A 21,791-nucleotide genomic window follows, 5' to 3' on the forward strand; every position below is an offset into this window, starting at 1 on the left:
CCTGAAAATTTCCATTTCTCTTTTAATTATGTTAAACCTAGTGATATGCACTTCTTGCCTTCTTTCTTCAAAAGGCAATATATTTTAACTTTCTTTTTCTCTTTTTTTTTTTTTTTTTTTTTTTGTCTAAAAGAACACAGGCAAGTGAAACAAGAGTGGCTTTCAAACCCCCTTTCCCTGACCACGAAAGCAAAGGAATTATTTTCACAGGAGGCCCCAGGACTGAAAACGGAGGTCACAGGAAGTTCTGTCACAGAACCATGGCCTGGTGTGGTGGCACCTACAGGGTGACCTCACTTCACCTTCATTGACTCCCAAAGGTCCCATTTGCTATTAGCACGTGACTTTGAGATTAGGTTTCAACATGAATTCCAGGGGAGGTCCTCAGTCTATGGGCTGTGAAGGAGACTCAGGAGGGGGAAGAAGCTGTCTGTCCTCAGAAAGCTATTTTTCCTTCTCAGACAGGTATGTAGCCTGAGCTGGTTGTAAACTTATAATGTACATGGCCTCCAACACGGGATCCTCCTGCCTCAGCGTGCCAAGTACTGAGATTTCAGATGTGCGTTACCACTCCTGTCCTCTGCTAACTTCTCATCAGCTCCTGACCTTACAAAGTGGACGGTGGGTGAGAAAGCTGGACTTTAGCTCTGACTCTGCCATGTACAACTCAGTGAGCTCTAGAAAGTCCCCCCTTCCCTCCAGGCCTCTATTTTTCTTTCTGACAATGAGGAAGTAAGACCAGCTTTACTAATTTGGATCTGTGCTTTTTGGAACACAGGCAAGAGGATGCCATTCCTCACGGGCATTTTCCACACTGAAGATAATAAAATGTTAAGGAGCTGACAGGAAACGGCCCAAGCAGAATCCTAGGTTGTTTATAAAGGACAGGAGTATATCTGGAGGCTACAGTGTTGACACAAAGGGTACCAGTGAGCCCTGCTCAGAGGGCACCTTCTAGGAGGCTCTGCTTCCATGCCTTAAAAGTGACCAACTAGCCACTTCCCTGTACTGTCACCTTGGTGGGGGTTGGGAGTAGGATTTTAGTGTGTGAATTTTGGAAAGACCTTTATACCACAGCAAACCCTTCTGGTTCCTTGGTCTGAGACCAAGCTGATAGGCATCTCACCTGAGAAGGGTTAGGTCCTAGGGTCATGGTGATAGCTCTTTCCTTGGAGGGTGTGTTCACACACAGAGGCTGTGGAGAGTTATGGGTGACCAACAGAGGGTAGCGTGAGAGAGGACCAACATAAATACAGATCTCCCTGGAAGAGTGGTGTTTTTATAGAAGCATGCGGTTTCATGGTTACAGCCTCTCCATAAAGAGCTCTCATGTTCCCCCAGCTCCCGATATTGTATCTGTCCTGTAATTTTCAATTTGTTCCCATCCCACTTTCTACAGAACTATGTGTCCAGTGAGGTTAGGGTCATGCATCATTTGAGTTCACAAATTTTCAAGACTTCTTCCAGCCCAGAGTGTTTTGTTTTGTTTTATTTTTATTTTTTCCTAACAGATCCAGATTTTAAAAGTTTGATGGCTGTGTGCTTACCTGATATAATTCTAGAAAGGGATACAGGTTTCTATCTGTCGTTGGGGGTGAGCTTCCCTATGCAAATACATCTCTTGAAGTAAAAAAAAAAGTAGTTGGTTTGAATGAAAAACAAAACCAAAAAAAAAAAAATAGGCAATGAGTTGTACTTATGTACAACATAAAGTTGTACATTGTGTTTGTTTTTGGTGGGGGTAGGGGAAGGAGAAAGGAGGTTAAAAACCAACTCAGTGAAGGGAAAAGAAGAAGGGAGTTTCAGATCTGAAAGTAGGATCCACCTTGATCCAGAAGCATGAAGCAGAGAGCTAACTGGGAATTTCTTGAGATTTTGAAATCCCTAAGGCCACACCTCCAAATCCTTCCCAAATAGTTTCACCCACTGGGGACCAAGAATTCAATATGGAGGCCATTCTCATTCAAACCACACACCTGCTTTGTGTACAGCAATGTAAAGGTTTAAAACAAAACAAAAAAGTTTCCTTAGTTCTTTCTCTTAGCTTTGATTTTTTTACCTCTGATAAATTTTCATTGCTATTTCTCAGACATGAAGGCAGCTTGGGGACTGGTAGTGATGTGGGATGTGGGCGGTGGTGTGGATCACCCCGGGGTCATATCAAAGGTCTCACAATGGTTATCTCTAGTTGTATTATGAGAAGTCAAGGTCGGCTCAGCTTTATGAGGGCACATTCATAAACGCTAAGCAAACAAGCAAGAATGTTAAGTCAACTTGGATGCTCTTCTGTGCTAGGGAAACTGTGATCTGGCTCTTGTGGATGCTTTAATACCTTGGTCATGGATGACAGCTACCACCACTGTGAAAAGGGGCACTCAACCTCAGTAAATTGTTTGCCACCAAATGAAAAGGGTAGAGTTCAGTGTCTAGAGTACTTTAGGCCTTGACTATAAAAACACAAAGCATTTGAGTTTTATTTCAAACCTATATTTTTTAAAAAATCCTTAAAATTTTTTTTTTTTGGATATGTGTGGGGTATCTTGTGAATCAGGGCATTGCAACAAATTCTAGGCTGACATGAAACTCACTATGTAGACCAGGGTGGCCTTGAACTTGCACCCATCCCACTGCCTCTGCCTCCCAACTGCTAGGACTACAGGCACGTATCACCACACCCTGCTGGAAAGTTGCTTTTGAACCTCTTCTTGAAGGAGTTCGAGTGATGGAGAAATCACGGTCATTTCAACAGTGTGGCTCTCCCCACCCTCATCCCAGGAGCTGGATTGCTACGCTTGGCCAAGAATAAATGCAACTTGGGTTTCAAAACCTTGCCTGGGCAGCTTTTGCTTCTGTAGGCTTTGAAGACTGAGATGTGAAATGTAGCAAACCTCAGGAAGCATTTACCAACAATCGTTTTGGTGTATTAGGCAAGAAATTCTTCATGGCCAGGATTCCCAGAGCCTTCCCTTTCCGTGTCTGAGAGGCCGGAACCACACAGCTTCTGCAGCCCTCTTATCTGCCTAGACAGTCTTTGATCCACCCACCTTAAAGGGAACAGGAACGTGTTTGTTTTCAGGCACTGTCACGCCCTACATGGAAACAGTTTAAGTTGTGTATTAGACACGGCAAATTAAAAAACATCTAAAAATAACACCTCAGAAAGGGTTGTTTATCATTTCTTTTGAATAAAATGTGAATTCCGGTTTGGAGGGGGGGAGGGGGAAACTTGACAAAAATAATCTTGCTGAGGAAACTCCTTTTTTGGCAATTTGAGATTTTTCTATCCTCTCCAATCTCTTCCTGTCCTCTTTGCTGTTGTTCAAAATCATAAACAATATATTGGGATCAATTAAATATATTAAAATCTGGAAACAGTTCAATTTTTGTCCTCTTAGAACTTGCAGATTGGCATTAGCTATTTCAACATTGTAGTTTCTTAAGGGGTGCAGAGCTTTGGAGTCATCTGTAGGAAGAGATTAATTTTCATTTGTGCTGTAATCATAATATAGAAAGCAAAATATACTCCCTAGGGGAGTTGTTATATATCTAATCATCTCCCCTGGAATGGACAGCATTAGCAAGAGAATCTGAACTTTTAGTTCATTATTAATTCCTCAATATGTATATATCTAATGATCCATTCTTTAAGAGAGAAACTGTCTGGACTTTTGGAACTTGTGGTGGTTTGGATGAGACTGGCCCTGCTAGGCTCAGATGTGTGAAAGCTTGGTCCCCAGTTGGTGGAACTGTTTGGGAAGGATTAGGGGGTGTGGCCTCGTTGGAGGAGGTGTGTCACTAGGGGTGGGCTTTGAGGTTTCAGAAGCCCATGCCATTTTCAGTTAGTTCTTTCTTTTTCTGACTCTGGTTGCTCTTAATATGTAAGCTCTTAGCTACTGCTACAATGCCATGCCTGCCAGCCTGCTGCCATGCTCCCAGCCATGATGATCATGATTCACCCTCTGAAACTGTAAACAAGCTCCCAATTAAATTGTTTTTCTTTTTTTTTTTTAAGAATTTGTTTTGGTCATGTTGCCTTTTGACAGCAATAGAAAAATAACTAAGACAGGGCTCAATTATACTGGAAATATTTTAATTAATAAGTAGACAGGAATGAAGGAATTAAGTTGAAATATTTCCTATCACTTCTGAAAGTGAATCTAAATTCCAGTTCAAACCATGTGGGAAACATACATTCTCGTTTCTAGAATCTAGAATATCCATGAAGACTCTCATAGTCTAGCTTTGGAACTGGGGCATGAGCCCTTCTCATCATGTGGGCACATTAAAGAACCTCCCAAATCATTTTGATTCGATTGGACCCAAGCAAAAGTTCAAGTTCTTGTAGTTAAAAATGAGAATGTAAGACCCAGATGAAGGTGAGGGGACTAGAGCTTTTCTGGCTTGTGATGCTCACAATATGACACATCAATATGACAAGCCAAAAGCCAGGGTTTCAATGTGGCTCTCCAGTTACAGCTCTGCACCAAAACATGTTAGTATTTCTATTGGGAAAGAAGTTGTGAATTGGATCATTGGATGAGTTTTGATGTTATTCTTGAATTACAACCTTTGCTTTCTTCCATTTTTAGGTTTGTGCTCATAAAACAGTGTCTGTGAGTGTCAATTTCTCAGTTGTAAAATGGCCAAAACAACAGCATATGACATGGTTTTATGGTGACTCAATGAGAAAATGTACAAGTCACCTGCAAATAGAGGTCATTATCTCAGTGTCCTTAGTATAAAATCAGAACCTGTAAACTTCAGCATTCAATGTACCTTTGCAGGTACATTGGGTGTCTTCTCTGTGCTCCTTTCTCATTTCCAAGCCCCTTTTATGTGTGTTCTTTTCAGCCCCATTCTTCTCTGCATGATCAACTCCTAATACATAAACCTCCCACCTTGAACTTTTCTATTCCACCTGACTTTATACCCCCCCCACACACACACACACAGCCAAATAACTTCCTTTTCTGAAATACTTTCTTATTGTTCAAAACAATTCAGGTATGTAGGTTACTTCTAAAAACACTTGTATACAATTATTTTTTAAAGGAAAAAAAAAACCCACACCTCAACACTGTTCCCTTTCAGTTCTTGATCATGTTTAGTTTTTTAAAAGATACATTCTGGGACAGAGAAGTGGTTCAGTGGTTAAGAGCGCTCTCTGCCCTTCCAGAAGACCCTGACTTGATTTCCAGCACCCACATGGCAGCTTGTAACCATCTATAACTCCTGTCCCAGGGGGTTTGATTCTGTCTACCGGTCTCTTTAGACACTGCGTGCACATGCTGCACAGACATGCACGCAGGCAAAATACCTATACATGCAAAATAAGATAAGCAAGCCTTTGAAAACAATGCATTCTGTAAATAACCACAGTGAAGACACAGAAAAGGGTGATGTATGGGGAAAGTGCAGAGAGAAGCAGCTTTCTGTCCAGCTCTGATGATCTTCCTCCTATCCCTGGATGTATTTATTTATCCCAAGCTTAGTTTCTTTATCTGTAAGATGAGACAGTTGGAGAGATGATTCTTGTGATCCCTTCTAGTTTTAAGAATATCCTGTGAATTAGTATCTCCACAAAAGGGAAAGAGCCTTCCAGTACTGGTTAGCCAGGGAGTGCAGCTGACAACAGATCAATGTTCAGAGAATGAGCATAGCCTACCCCACAGCGGCACAGGTGGGGACATTTCTACTGGTGGGCAGTCACCCTCTCCTCTGCCTTCTCTAGTTCTTGGGCCTGCTGATCTTCAGCTACACACTGTTCTTAGATGGCTCCATCGTGTGATCTTGGAGCACACAATGCTGGCCTCTCCTTGGGTTTGTGAGATGGCTGGGGGTGGGGTGGGGTTTAAATATTCAACCTCTGTCCTGAAAGAGACTAGCTCTATATGTGTTGGAAGCAGACTATAGAGATTTCTCTCTGCTGTGAGGAAAACCAGGAGCTGTCTCACCAGGAGAGCTGATCCCACCAAGGAGTTTGTTAGCTTTCCAAGGGGTGGGACAGGGGCACCCAGGGAATTCAGAAACAAGCACGTGTAGAGCAATGCTCTTTGTCCCTTGCTAGGTTTGTATTTTAGAGTATGGAGAAGGCACAGCATCCTCCTTAATGACAGCGGTCTGAAGAGCTGGGACAGAAGGCGCTGTGTTAAAAGGTTAATGTCAAGCCTCGCTGTATGCTGAGCACTTAAGGCACTGCTAATGGGAACTTTCCAGGGAGAAGGGTGGGTGTTATTAACATGAAAATATGTATGAGGATCCCTGAATGAAGGCTTTATGTGACAGAGTTGGAAGATTATAGGACCCCAGCTGTTGGGGGAGGGTGGGGAGGGCAGAGAATGGCATTGGGAGGCAGAGAGAGGAGAGAGGGGAAGAAAGACTTTGTGGGCTGTCTGTTTGAAGGGTCTAGATGGAAGGTTTGGGCGGGGGGATACTTAGCAAAATAAAAGATGGAAGAGAGGTAACAGCCTGAAACTCTAAGTAGAAAGTACTAGGGATAGTGTTTTTAAAAGAAGTAATTTTTGAAGGTGAGGCTCCTCTGGGAGGGAAATATGGAGAAGTTACTGTCTCTTAACTTGAGCCACGCTGATCCAGTGATCCATGCTGGGTTCCTTGAACTGTTGCCGGGAAGGCCCCTGGCTGCTCAGGCTGTGCAGGGCTCAGAAAAAGGCATTGCTTTTATAAAACAGCTAGGACAGAGTGTTCCCGGCCATAGTGCCTTAGGTTCTCAGACGGGTGCTGCAGACCCAGCCGGTTCTATCTGGTAACTGGTCCTTGCCCTGCCCTGTCTCCCTTGGACATGCCTACCTGGGCCTCCATCTTAGACTAATCTGGCCAGCATCTGACTGGGTGACAGACGTTATGCACAGTTCCTTCCTTACCCCTCAGAATGACCGTCTGAGTGGGAAAATGCTATTCCCATTCCATAGACGAGGACATTGAGGCTTAGAGATTAGATTTTTTTCTCTTCTTACTCCCAAAATGACTCAGAGCCAGGGTTTAATCCAAGCAGTTCACTGCTATTTACCCAGTCTACCACACTAGTACTCAATCCTGTACCTGCTTCTCCATTATTCTTACCTCTTTGTCTGTCACTGACTACAACTATCCTGGGATGGGCCTCCAACACAGGCTACTTTCAGGCTGGCTGTTGGTTGCCTTTAAAATGGTCCGCCTTCTTCATGTTCTTTGCTGATGCTCTTGGGTCTGCCTGGTTCCTGGGTCTTTCTATCTTTTATTTTATGGACCTGCTGCTTATTAAGAAACACGGTAGTCTCTCCTGATATTTCCTTCAGTACCACAGGTTACCCCAGGTTCTACAGAAAAGTGGCATTCTGTGGGCATCATGGCTGGCAACAGACAGGAAGTGAGTTTTGGGTAGACAAGATGTACATGGAACATTTATACAGATTGGTATGGGATCAGGCCCTTAGTAGTCTCAGACGGAGATAGGTCTATAGGTTTGACTTTTTAGATGAGGCCAGGAGCGAGCTTCCCCCCTTTTGTGGTGGGTTGGGTTCACCTCTCAGTGGAATCCTTGCTTTATCTCGGAAGATTCTATAGCAATTTGTCTCTCCTCCACCCCCACTTCAGACAGGTTTCATGTAGCTCAGGCTGACCTCAATTTACTATGTAGTTAAGAATGACCTTAACCTTGAACTTCTGACCTTTATGTATTCATCTCTCTAGTTCTGGAATTACAGGTGTGCATTATCATGTATGTGGTGGTAGAGATCAAACCAAGGCTTTGTGCATCTTAGGCAATTATTCTACTAACTGAGCTACATTTCTGGCTCCTTTGTCTTGAACATGGTCTATGGCATCCTTTGCCTGGCTGGATGCTGTGCCTTGACATCCTGTTTTTGGGCAGAGGTTCTTAGCTCTCACTATCCATCATAACCATGTGTCAAGTTTCTAAGAGATGCTGACTTTTATAGCCCATCCTCAGAAGGGACTCTATGGCCTGAGGTACCAGCCAGGTATCCATAGTTTTATCAAAAAGTGATCTAAGTTCTGATACACAGTCAGCGGTGGCTGTGACTAACCACTCATGAGCTGGGGGTTGGGGTTGGGGTTGGGGGTAGGTCCTGGGCTAGGGCATCAACAATGAACAGGAACAGAGCAGATAGCCCTGTAGCCTATTCTTAGATGAGATGGTCAGTCAAGTAAAGAGGCAGGAGGGATGAGCATGGTACCCAGGGTACCCAGGAGAAGACAGCAGCACAGGGGAAGCTGGGCGTGTGCTCATCATAAAAGGGTTCTCTGTAGGAAAGGTAAGGCAGACCAGGGTGGGCAGTTAGCTTGGTAAGTTTGTACAGTGTCAGCAGGCTCTATGCTACAGAGGTAGTCTGATGCCTGAGCGCCCTGTTTTGGGTTGCGGTGAAGGAATATTGACCTGTGGGATGTCCAGACCAATTGGAGGAGGTATGGCTCTGGATTTGGTAGGCTCTTGATGTACCTTTTGCCATCTTAGGTGTGGGCCAGTGTCCCCCCCCCCCCGGCCATAAAATCAGATGGTACGCAGGCAGATACACAATATTTACATCTGAGAAAGAACGGAGTCTTTCATGTCACTGTACACATCTGGATATTAAAGCATCTACATCTGCCTGGAGAAGAGCCGCAGAGTTGTCTCTGAACTCAAGAAAGCAGAGTACGTGCTGAAAGGTACTACTGTGGGCCAGGGCTGTCTAGAGAGAAGTGTAGAGCCAAGAGGCTTTTCTTTGTGGCAGCCCCACCAAGGACAGTCCCAGGTGTGGAGTAGAGCTGGCCCGAGCCTAGGAGACAAGCTGTGTAAGCTGAAAACGGAGCAATGCAGCTCTTCAGAGCTCAGAGGATTGTGAATGAACTCCCAGGCCTCGAGCATTCAACTTCTTCTTTTTTTTTAATTAGGTATTTTCCTCATTCACATTTCCAATGTTATCCCAAAAGTCCCCCATACCCTCCCCCCAACTCCCCTACCCATCCACTCCCACTTTTTGGCCCTGGCGTTCCCCTGTCCTGGGGCATATAAAGTTTGCATGTCCGATGGGCCTCTCTTTCCAGTGATGGCCGACTAGGCCATCTTTTGATACATATGCAGCTAGAGACAAGAGCTCCGGGGTTCTGGTTAGTACATCATGTTGTTCCAACAATAGGGTTGCAGATCCCTTTAGCTCCTTGGGTACTTTCTCTAGCTTCTCCATTGGGGGCCCTGTGATCCATCCAATAGCTGACTGTGAGCATCCACTTCTGTGTTTGCCAGGCACTGGCATAGTATCACAAGAGACAGCTATATCNGGGTCCTTTCAGCAAAATCTTGCTAGTGTATGCAATGGTGTCAGCATTTGGANGCTGATTATGGGATGGATCCCTGGATATGGCAGTCTCTAGATGGTCCATCCTTTCATCACAGCTCCAAACTTTGTCTCTGTAACTCCTCCCATGGGGAGCACCCAACTTCTTATATGTTTGATTTGATTTGATTTGATTTGATTTGATTTGATTTGATTGTTACTATGCCCCGACTCTTCCCTCTTGTAATAAGAAAGTGTGCGACTTATTTATTTATTTATTTATTTATTTATTTATTTATTTTATTTTACAGGAGTCCACCATTTACAGACATTGGGACTTTTAATAGAGATTTTAGAATTTTAGAGAGACCTTGGATATCTTAGAGAGATTCGGGATATGTTTGAGAAATGTTGAACTTTCAAAAAGATTTTGAATGTTTTAAAGAGACTCAGGTTTTAAAGTACTTGAATTTTTAAGGACTGTAGAGTTTTAAAAGTTGGAATATTTTACATTGTGGTATTGTATGAGACTTGGGAGATGAACAAGAAAGGAAAGGTTATGGTTAGCAGGAGTCAATTGTCCTGGTTAGTTTTTATCAGCTCGACACAAGCTAGAATCATCTGGGCAGAAGGGACTTCAAGAGAAAAATGTCCCAACCAGATGGGGCTGTGGGCAAGCTTGTGGGACATTGTCTTAATTAGTGATGGATGGGGGAGGGCCCAGCCCTTTGTAGGTGGTGCCATCCCTGGGCTGGTGGTCTTGGGTGTTGTGAGAAATCATTCTGAGCAAACTGTAAGAAGCAAGCCAGTAAGCAGCACCCCTCCATGGCCTCTGCATCAGCTTCTGCCTTCATGCTCCTGCACTGTTTGAGTTCTACCTTGACTTCCCTCCGGATGCACTGTTACTGGACGTATAATACACACCTTCCCCCTCAAGCTGATTTTGGCCATGATGTTCTATACAATAGAAACCCTAACTAATACACCCATGGAGCCATTTTCCTAGATCCACTTCTAGATAGTTTGATATAGAATCATGCCAACCCTCTTTGTAGATCAGGCAGTAGAATGGATCTTAAGAAGACAGTTATGTCTTTGCAACTGTAGATAGAAACGTGAATCTAGCATTGCACACCCCAGAACCTTTAAGTAGAAGAACTGTCCCATTTTTTCCACATTCTATATAACAGTGATAAGAATCCTGGAATACCTGCCTTGATGAAATCCACTTTGGGTTAAATAAGTTGAATATTAATGAAAATCTTTGTGTGGTATATAGAGCGAGGAACTTAGGAGAGCTATCATTCATCAGGGCATAAAGTTAGATGGCCTTGTTTGTTTGTTTTCCCAAATCAAGATGAAGGTCTCAGGTATGAGTAGTTTATTTTGGAGTTAAATACCCAGAAGCATGAATGATGGAATGGGGTATATGGTTGGGAAAGGGAAATAGCCTATATAGGAGTAGTTTGCTATCTGGGTTGATGCTCTGACAGACTCCTTGTCTTCATGATTTACATAGCGGCAGCAATCTGGAATCCTGGTTAGATCTGTTGTCCTGTGTCAGGTGAACCAGATCTGAATTCTGATTATATTACATTTCCCCACCATATGCTTTAGGAAGATACTTATCTTAGTCCATGTGGGATGCTGCAACAAAATACCTTCGACTACAGAGTATATAGACAAGAGACATGTATCCTCTCCCTCTCTGGAAGGTGGAAAGTCACCGATGGCGATGGCGGTACCAGCACATTTGGTATCTTGTGAGGGCTGGTTCCTTCAGTTGAAAAGGGACAAGAGTGTGCACTGGGATTTCTTTTTTTCTTTCCCTTCCTCCTCTTCTTTCCTTTCCCTTCCTTAACTTTTCCCTTCCCTGGTTCAAAATCTCCATGCTTTCACTAATGTACCCCTGGAAAGCCTCAAACTCACTATGCAGTCCAAGCTATCTGAAGCTTAAGATGGGATTCGTACCTCATCCCAGTGCTGCAATTACCAGCACTGGCTTCCTCAGGCTGATTTTCTTTCTTTCTTTCTTTTTTTTTTTTTTTTTTGGTTTTTCGAGACAGGGTTTCTCTGTGTGGCCTTCTCTGGTGACATGGAAGTAACCTTTTTTTTTCCCTCCACTCAAGTATGATTTTGGTAGACTTTAGAAGATGGACAAATGATGCTTATTGTATTTCATTCTTACTTTCCTCAGGAGGCTGTTTGAGTTTGTTGTCTATGCATTCCTTCCAGAGATCACGTCCCTTTGTGTTCTAAAGCACTGCCCTGAGGTGGAGCATTGGGCTCCTGACTCTAACTTCCTGAGTCACCCTGGCTGTGGGGGGGAATAGCTGTAGCTCGAGGAGATGCTATTGGTATAATCATAGATTAGAAATAGATCAAGGTATTTCTAACAATGTTTGTTATGTTTATTATAGAATAGCCATTTCCCTACAGTTTGCTGGGGAGGGTAAGGAACCTGGAGGATCTGATTAGGGAATGAGCAATCTGACCCACTTTTTTTTTTAAAAAATATCACGAATATCTTTTGGAAACATTAGAATGCGGTTGCAGTAAGTCAGTGATGGACATGACTAGTCAAGATTTGATTCTGAGTTTAGAGTTCAGGCATTTCCTTACATCAAGAGTTTGCATAGTAGAAAAAAATATGTGGATGTTTTAGTAACTAAACAGCAGGTTGGTATTATACAGCTGTTTTGGTTGCAGTGAATTGACAAGGAATTGGACCCCTGGAAGGAAGAGAGGAGTTAGGGCTCCACAAAGCCCAGGTAGATGCTGTTAAATGTTTGCTTAGTGAGCTGCTCTGAAGTTTGGCTTATGTCTCTTCACTCTTGGTAAAGCATGGATATTCAGGAATCAGAATTCCCTGATAAAGGGCAAAGGGGATAAAGCAGACTATGAGACTAGCAAGTTTATCCATTGTCATTTCTGATCAATGGCTATATACATTTGGGGTTGGATGATAATTCATAATTACAAGGTTTCTATGTTGCCTATTCAAGCTTGATATTCTAATTTTAGCCCAAGTCTTTCCACTGTGACTAAAACAGCTAGTTCAATATTTCAATTCTAGATAAAACAGGTTGTTTTTAGGAGTCTGGTGTCACATTGTAATACAAGAGTGATAAAGACTGATACCGTGGGGTGCTTCATGAACTGAGTTCCAAATTGGTGTGAGAACATCCACCTACTGCCTATGTTTGCTCTGCAGATTTTACCCTTGTGTCCTTTGTTACCTCTCCATGATGCTAAACTTTAATGGTGACTTGACCTGGTTTCTGGTTTTGAGAGCAATCATTTTCCATTAAGTAGACACTGAGGGTATTTTTAGCATCTGTGTACTGTTTGCCTGAAGCAGAACAGAAAAGGAGAATATATTGATGTAACAAACTCAGTCACTGTGGCTGTTAGGATGGAGTTTATTTTGGGGTAAGGAAATTATGGAGGAAGGGCAGTATGGAGCACAGTAGGTCTGAGTACCCACTATGAGCACTGTGATAGGGGATGGATAAGAGAGTATAACAACAGTTTCTGTTTTGTTTGACTGTGCTGGTCTTATGTTAACTTGACACACAAACTAGAGTTATCTTGAAAGGAGGGAGCCTTAATTGAGATAAGATGCAGCTGTAAGGCATTTTCTTAATTAGTGACTGACGGGAAGGGTCTAGCCCATTGTGGATTGGTGGTTCTAAGTTCTATGAGTAAGGAGGGTGAGAAAGCCAGGGGAAGCCAGCCAGTAAGCACCATCCCTTCATGGCCTCTGTAACAGCTCCTGCCTCCAGGATCCTGACCTGGATCCTGTCCTATCCTGACATCCTTCAATGATGACGAGTGATCTGGAAGTGTAAGCCAAAGAAACCTTTTCCTTCCCTACTTACTTTTTGGTCATGGTGCTTTATCACAGCCATAGAAACCCTAAATTAGACAATGACCTTAGGGCCTGGTTAGGGAAGCACTGTGTGCGTGTCAGAAGCAGACAGGTCTCTGTGACTTGCTCTGTGAATAGCATCTGAGTGAGTGATGCATAAATAAGGTTCTAGAGCATCAAAGGCAGGAGCATCTCACAGGAACTGCAGGGCTTTAGTAGCCCCATGAAGGATGAGCAGACTACAAGAAGACCAGAGAACAAATTGCCTAGGGTTGCTTTTTAAAACGTAGTATCGTCTGGAAACCTCACCAAATGAGTTCACTCCGTTGGCAGTGTCTAGCAGGTAGCAAGTCTAATCTTGGTCACAGGGTTGTTTTCTGTCATTGTGGTTGTTGTTGTTTTCCCGAGAGGAAAATAGTCCCTCCACTTCTTTTGCTTTTCCTGATAACAGCATCATCTCCACACAGCTGAGGGTTCGGGTTCCTTTGGAGGCTTTTGTTTACACTGCCCTACAGATAGAGTGGGAAATTGGAACTATTGCTGTGTGCTTGACAGAAGGTGCCTCCCTTTCCAGGAGCTAGCTCTTCTAGTGTTTTGTTACTCTTGGGTAGAAAACTACACGCAGATGGTGTCTTGGAGAGTGATAGTATGTTTATCTGAAGAGAAGCTGTCCATGAGGCTAACATCAAATTATTGCTGTGTCTCAGTTAGGGTTTTACTGCTGTAAACAGACACCATGACCAAGGCCAACATTTAATTGGGGTTGGCTTACAGGTTCAGAGGTTCTGTCCATTATCATCAAGGCAGGAGCATGGCATCATCCAGGCAGACATGGTGCAGGAGGAGCTGAGAGTTCTACATCTTTATCTGAAGGTCATTAAAAGAAGACTGGCTTCTAGGCAGCTAGAATGAGGGTCTTAAAGACCATACCCACAATGACACACCGACAAGGCCACATCTACTCCAGCAAGGCCCCACCTACTCCAATAAGGCCATACTTCCTAATAGTACCACTCCCTGGTCCAAAGGTATTCAAACCACTGCGCCTGTTCTGGGTTTTCATACATAATATGCTTTAGTTGCCTACAGCTATGTTTGCTCATCTCTTCTGAGAGTCACCTCTGTTGGGCCATGAGGATTACCTTGGGTTTTGTCTTTCCTTCTGTAATTTAATTTTCAGGAGTCCTATCTCAGAATTCCCACTTGCTTCTGTTTTCTACCTTTACCCTGTGAGAACTGAAATTTCCCATCCTGGAATAATTGCCTATGGAGATTATATGTATATGTGTGTATATGTATATGCATGTGTATATATATATAATTTGCAAGTGCATATGTATGTGGTATACATGCATGTGTGTATGCATGTTCACATGTTGTGGGCACATTTTTTTCCCCCTGAGGTCCATGCTCTCATTAGCACTGGGAAGTTAGCTAGGTTTCTAGAACCAGGCAAGGTTTCCCTCCTGTTGAGTGGTCCTTAAGTCCAGTGTGACAGCCACTGACACGTGATTGGTTGCCACTGACATGTGATTACTACTTATTGTGCCTTTGTGCATATCTTGCTGTGCTGGTCATTGTCATGATTCGGAGATGTGGCAGCTGGGGAGGGCTGTTTAATTGCGTCCTTCCCTTGTCAGGTTGCACAGTATTTTCTGGAACCATGGAGGCTAGACTGCAGGAAAAAGGCCTTCAGGTCAGATCCAGCTCAAATCACTTGAACTCTAAGTCCCAAGTATATGGTGTCTTTAGCAATAGGGGCACAGCCCTAATCCCCGAGAGGCAATGACAGGTTACAGAAATAATCTATATTGTTTTAGGTGTTACTTGGACAACCCTGACCAACCATTTGAAAGGAGTTTTCTTGTGCCTAGAACTGGGAATTAGTCAACCTAAATGGTTTAACTTCCTTTAAGATCACACGTGCATGTGTGTGCGCGTGCGCACACACACACACACACACACACACACACACACACACACTGTGTATAATATTGGTTAAGTGGAAAATGATGGATCCTTGAAGTTTTATCAAGCAACAATGGTGTTATTGATCCCTTGACCTTATCCTTTGGTATTGTCCATCCCCCTCCCTCTCCTTCTCTACCTCCCTCCCTCCTCCCCTCCGTTCTCCCCTCCTTCCCTCCTCTGTCAGTTGCTCTGACTGGCAGGACATGAGCAGGGCTTAATAGCCCCTGCAGTGGCCAGTGTACACACAGCTGTTTGAAGTCCCAGTTGAGCTCTCTTGCTGGGTAACTGCACACTTGCCAGGTCCTTTAGACTCTTGCTGTTACTCTTTCATTGATTTCTCTAGGCTTTATCTGTTCAGTCATGGGTTCCTTGTTTTTATTCACTTCCTTTAATGTTTTCGAAATCCAAGAAGGCCCCTTACTTGGAGACCCTGGTAAAGCACTCCTGGGCGAGTTCTCATTCTCATCCCCACGCGATGTCTTTCCCAACGACGATAGGAGAATTGTTTGTTCATCTACTTTTGCAATGCTGGAGATCAAATTTAGGACCTTCTGCGTATGTGACATTTCTTAATATAATTTTATTTGCTGAATAATGTCTGACTCTGTGTTTCTCAGCAACTGATTTTTTTTTTAAAGAAGATAAAATGTTTTAGATACTTGATTACAGTAATGACATAAGTTAGATATCCCTCCCAAGGGAGGGAGTTCACAAAGAGACTTCTCCAGTGTCGTAAGAGCAAGTCTATAACTGACCCTCATGCTTTGTTCTCTTCATGGGAAAGTTGATTTGAAATTGTGCACAAAGCTTAGTGACTAGTACAGAATATGATAGGCTTTAGGGTGGAAGTGAAATACTATATCCTGTCTACACGGTGTTGGCAAGTCAGGTGGAATGCATCAGAAAGGGTACCACTGGCAATGTGCATTCACATGTAGATGTAGGTGTTGCCTGAGGTCCGTCTGGTGAACCTGGGTCAAGACCCCAACTTCAGAACAGAGTTCAAAGAGCCTGGAGAAGAGGTGGGTTCTACTAAAGGAGCAAGGCACAGGGACAAGTGAGCCAGTTTGCACACAGCACAGAAAAACCTGATGGGACAATGACAGGCCTTGGAGATTCCAGAATCTACAGTTCCTAAAAAGGTCTCCGTGGAAGAAAGACCACTCTACCATTCCTTCCAAAGTAGAAGAGTTCTTACCATGGGGAGAGGGATGGTAAAGCTCCGAAGGTCAGGGGCCTGTTGGTTGGGTACCAGCAGACTGAACTCTGTGGGCATGACAATATCAACAGAACTTCTGTTTGGTGTGGTGTCTCCAAGCTTCAGTGCCTAAGTACAGGACAGCCACTCCCCTGAACCACAGATGCCATCTGGGCACAGGACAGATGGGCAACCTTCCTAATCTCCCTGCCTTCCAGGGCCTTGTAATTAACATAAAAAAGTTGGATCGAAACAGTGCTTTTGTTCAAACTTTTGGTTTTGGGGAGTGACTTTTGGCTTTGTTGTTATTGCTTAGTTTTGAAACTGTGAAATGAAAGGTCAAATATTTACAAGGAAAAAAATTAAAAGATGAGAACAGAAGATTGCTAAGACCCTGGAAGATCCCCCTATTTCATAAGCTGGAATCCAAATTATAACTTCTTTATCCTCTGCCCTCCAATAGCTTTAGACTGCGGTAATCATTTCCTTGACTTTCTTATGGGATTTTACTACTAATATGGGCATTTCTAAACAAGGAAGGTGATTTCTGCTTACTCCCCTTTTGCTATAACATTTTCTGTGTTTTCTCATGTCTTACTTATTTTTTTTTCCTATTCAACATGGTGTTTGCAAGCTGTGGCATGCTAAAACTCTGGATTGATAATTTCCTTGTTGTGTGGTTCTCTGTTGTGTGATTTTTGCCACAATGCGATGTGTTGATCCACTGTGCCCTTAGCAGACGTTTAGGTCACTTCTGATTTGGAGCCATTATAGACCAGTATTGTCACCAAAGATTCATAGCCATACATGCTGGGGCATATGTGTACAGTTACTGGGGGATTGAAAGCTAGGAACAGAACCACCTAGGCTTACTCCTTGCTGGTTCCCCAGTGGAAAGCCCATTTTCTTCTATAAACAATACTCCACATGAGAGGCCAGGGGCCATGGCAGCTGAGTTGCAGTGTTTGGAGCAAGGTGGTATCTTTGAGTCTTCTTTATGTTGTGTGCACTCCAGTGCTTTGTTCTCATTCACATAGATCTCACTTTCGGGAGCCTACGTGCTTTTATGCTGCACTGTAAAACAAAGGATTTCAGTGACTTCCCATCCCAGAGTGCAGAAGAGATCTCGGACTCCTGGCTCTCAAGCAGCATCTTTTCTGAGGTCGATTTTAATAGAGCAACTCAAGCTTATGTTTTAAGCCAGATACTTTCTTAAGGATATTTTCATTACATAATAAAGTAGAGGATTAAAAAAAAAATGGACAAGCTATTCCCTCAGAGGCCTGTCTGTCCTATTTATGATTCTGAATTAGCTTGACTCAGGTCTTGGTTGGGAGCAGGGAAATTATATAAGAAGATAGTTGAAAGTGATCGGATTAAAATATCTGACTGGCTTATGCTGGAGAGGACAAATCGAAACCTGGAGTGCTGTCCAAAGCATGCGGTGACTATCCATCCAGTACGTGGCACGCTTGGATGTCAACCGTCTATCTCATGGCCATGAGACCACGGTGAAGAGGTTCAGAGGGTACTTGTGCTGTTAGGAGTCCTCTCTGCCAAAGTGGCAAAATGTCAAAATGGAGACTTTCCACATTGTTGCCCTTTGCCAGAAGCGAAGACGACTGAAGCTGGAACAGCCTGGGCAGCCGGCAGGCCAATGCATGTAATGCATATCATTACAGATAGTTAGCACAAAGAAATGGTTGTTATTATGCCTCATCCAAGTTGGGCTTAGTAGCTAATTAAGTATGAGCGCCTTCTTTTCTCCCCCATGGCCATATGCAGTTTTTGAATTCTTCCGCCACTAACTGTTTTAAAGAAGAAGTTAAACGCAGAATGCATTGAGTTTGGTAGAGGGTTTAAAGGTCTGCATTTTCCCACCAAAGCTATTTAATATCAGCTGCGGAGTGGGTGTGTATGCGTGTGGGGGAGGGCTGTGACCTCCCTTATTTTTACAACCATTGCCATGATTTCATGATACTGGCAGCGGTCATCCAAAGGGAAGAAGTAGACTTTATTACAGTAATTATATGCCAGAATGTGGGTATTAAGACAGAAATACTTTTCTACTAATAATTAAATGTCAAAGGAAAAATGACTTTGCCCAACCAGCAGCTCTCCATTGTGTTTTTAATACACTAATGACCTCAGTGAAGACAAGGCTATGTCCATAGGTTAGAGGTTCAGATTCTGTGTGGCCTCTGGCTTTAGTTTCAGGATGGTAAATAGAGCAGTTGGGGAGGAGGGGTGTGTGTCAAAACAAGTTAGCTTGATCCCCTCCTTCTTCTAGAGTGTAAAGTCAGATATGTATTTACTTGAAAAGACGTGGCCATTGGATTTGCAGATGGGTTGTGACCTCCACTGAATCACACTGCTGTTTCTGTGTTCCTGTAGTGCCAGGAATCAAACTCAGGGCCTTGTATGTACTAGGTAAGCATGATACCGCTAAGCCAAATCCCCAGACCATACTGGATCCCTTTATCACTTTTCTCTAATATGTTTCGATGTATTTGTGAATGCCAGAAGAAAAAGAATATGACTGGAAATTTATCCATAATCATGGTGTTTTCCTGACTTATGTAAAAATGTAAAATCCTAAATAAGTTAAAGAAGGGCTGGATAAGTACCAGAAGGTATAACTTTTAAAAATAGTCATATGCTCAAACATATAAGCTTGTGGCTACTAAGTTATACTCATCAGGCATTAATTATAGACCAGTACATGTCTGAGATGGCAAATATGATCCCTATGTCAAAAGACTGCATTACGCCACATTTGATTAACTCTGCAACTGAGTTTGGTTCAATCACCGAAACAACTTATGAGTTTCTTTGACCACCCTCAAATAGCTAAAAGGTATAATTTCTTTTTAACCCTTGATTTGAAGTGGGCACTTAATTCATTCTCTGATGTGCTGATTAGCCTGAGTGGATAAACAGAATATTTGTAGAAAGTCAGTAGCAAACATCAGAGCAGAGTTGAGAGTTCAGTCTCTATCAAGTGAGAATCTAGATATAATACCCTTATTGAATTTTTGGCCAGTTGTTAAGCCATGCAGACTACTTGAAAACAATCCTGTATGTTTTCTATATTACCCGTGTTTGATCCTCATACAAATGCTTGAGGTTGATTTTTCAGTTTGAGTTTCAGCCTATATTGTTTTCTTTTTGGTCACACAGAAGGATCTAGGTTCAGTATGTCTAGAGGTAAGTTGCTGGTGGATTCTGAAGTGGGGAATACCTTCAGCGAGCCTTGATCTGGGAAGCACTGGTCACCCCAATTCACAACAGGCTGGGGTGCTTGCTGCTGCTGCCAGCTTCATTGCTGGAAGTCCAGACTGGTGTCCAGACCGTGGCACTGATTCTTCTTCTGGGTTTCCTCTGTTCTCTGCAGTGGGTTTGTCTTCAACAATGAGCTATTCATGGGCACTGAGTGAGCTACCCAGGACGGAGGAGACGGCTGCAGACCCTGCGGGCAGTTGGACATGCTCCAGTCCAGATATTCTTGGGAATGTGGAATTATTTGAATCAAAGGGAAATAAATCTTTTGCAAATGTTAATACAAATGGCTGTGGGAAGGGCTTGGTGCTAAAAGAGTAGCTGAAAATTCTTGGTGCCTACTGAGTTATGTTTTGGCAGGGAATACTAGGTTGCTATGGGAATGATAAAGACACGATAATAGTCATATTTTAATGGTTCTTCTTACAGTGTTGTACTGCGTCCTCTTCAACTGTGCTGGGATGATAAAGCTTGCTCTTTGAATCATCCGACTACTCTTATCTTGTGTTTAGTTTCTTAGTCAATTGCATTTGAACTTGAAAGCATAACTCTGCGTCTGTTCATGAATCCATTTTCTTTTCACCAGCGCTTTCAAGGTTTATATTGCCAACTGTAAGCTTCCCTTTTCATACGTTAAGTTGGAACGGGTATACCCTGGGAGATCTGAAAGTCTATATACTGTTCTGATATAATGGAAAGGGAAAACTGTATAGTACATGCCAAAGGTTAGCTGTTCCGGGCTCTCTCTCCTTTGCCACACTTAGATATATCACTGTGGGGAAGTCACAAAACTATGTCTCTGTATTTGTAAAATAGAGATAATTGCATAACTACTGTGGTTGTGTGAGCTCCTTAGAACATGTACATAAAATTCTAGCAAGGTGATCACAGTATCTGTCTCTCAAAAACCTAAAACTCGATCTACCATATGACCAGCAATAATACTCCTGGGTCTTTACTCAAAAGACATCAAGTCAACATAGCAAAGATGTTTACACATCAGTGTTTGCTGAAGCACTATCCTAGCAGCTAAGCTAACAAAGGAACAGAAAAAGAAAATGTGATCTACTTCTCAACAGGAGAGAAATCATGCCGGGCACTGGAAATCTAGCCAACTCGTCAAGGTGGTTGAAGTCATGATTCTTGGAGATGAACCTACAAGTTCCACTTTACTAAACTAGCATCATTCCTAACTGCATTCTAAAAGGAAAAAAAAAGGAATGAAAACATGTTCTATATACATACTAGAGATTGGTTAGCCATACAAATGAATGACGTTGTATGGTGTGCAGGAAATGAATGAGCCAGAGGCAATCAGATTAAGTCAATTGAGACTAACACCACATTTCCTCTCACTTGTGGGCCCTAGATTTTATATAGGTACAGAACATCATGTATGTACATATGACACAAAAGTAGAAGTGAAAGTATCTGGGGGGACAAAGGGAAGTAATGTGAGACAGAGGGAGAAGATGCAGGGAGGAGGGGACATTACAGGAATATGTTCAATGTATAGTATATACTTGTATGAAAATGTTCTCACATAGCATGGTGCCATATATGATGAATATATACAATGAAAATTGAACAAAAAATATACCTATTACTCTAGGCAGGCTGAACCATAAGGGGGAAAAGCAAATTTAGCCTTCTGTGTCTTCTTTGTTCCATTAGAGTTTAACCTGCCTTTGGAATCAGTGTGGGTCATGGCCTATTGGGAATACAGGCCTCCAACCTTTATCTTCCGCTCTGGGATCTTCATCTACCTTTTTGCCTGTTCCTCCTTATCTCAAAGACCCCCAAGCATTGAAGTGTCCTAGGACCCTGTATTTTCCTTTCTGTCTACTCTCAGTAGGCCATGTCATCTGCTCTCATCCCTTTCACTATTATCTGCATGTTAATGATACCAAAATTCATGTCTCCAGGCTGGAGATAAATCTCCTTTGTGTATTTAACTGCAACCTTGAGATACACCTCTAATAGGACAGTCGGCTAATTATGTCAATCAATTTTATTAATTGGATATCTAAGAGGTACATTTAGGACTAACCTCGTGATCATAATCCCCTGAAATCCAAATCCTTCTCCCCTGGGGCTTTCTCATTCTTGCAAATGGCAATTCAACCCAAGATGCGCTTATGGAAAGCTTTGACTTCATCTTTGACAATTTGTCCCATACTCTATACCCAACCCACGG

This window comes from Mus caroli, chromosome 13 (genome assembly GCF_900094665.2).
Source record: "Mus caroli chromosome 13, CAROLI_EIJ_v1.1, whole genome shotgun sequence".
NCBI classification, from domain to species: Eukaryota; Metazoa; Chordata; class Mammalia; order Rodentia; family Muridae; genus Mus; species Mus caroli.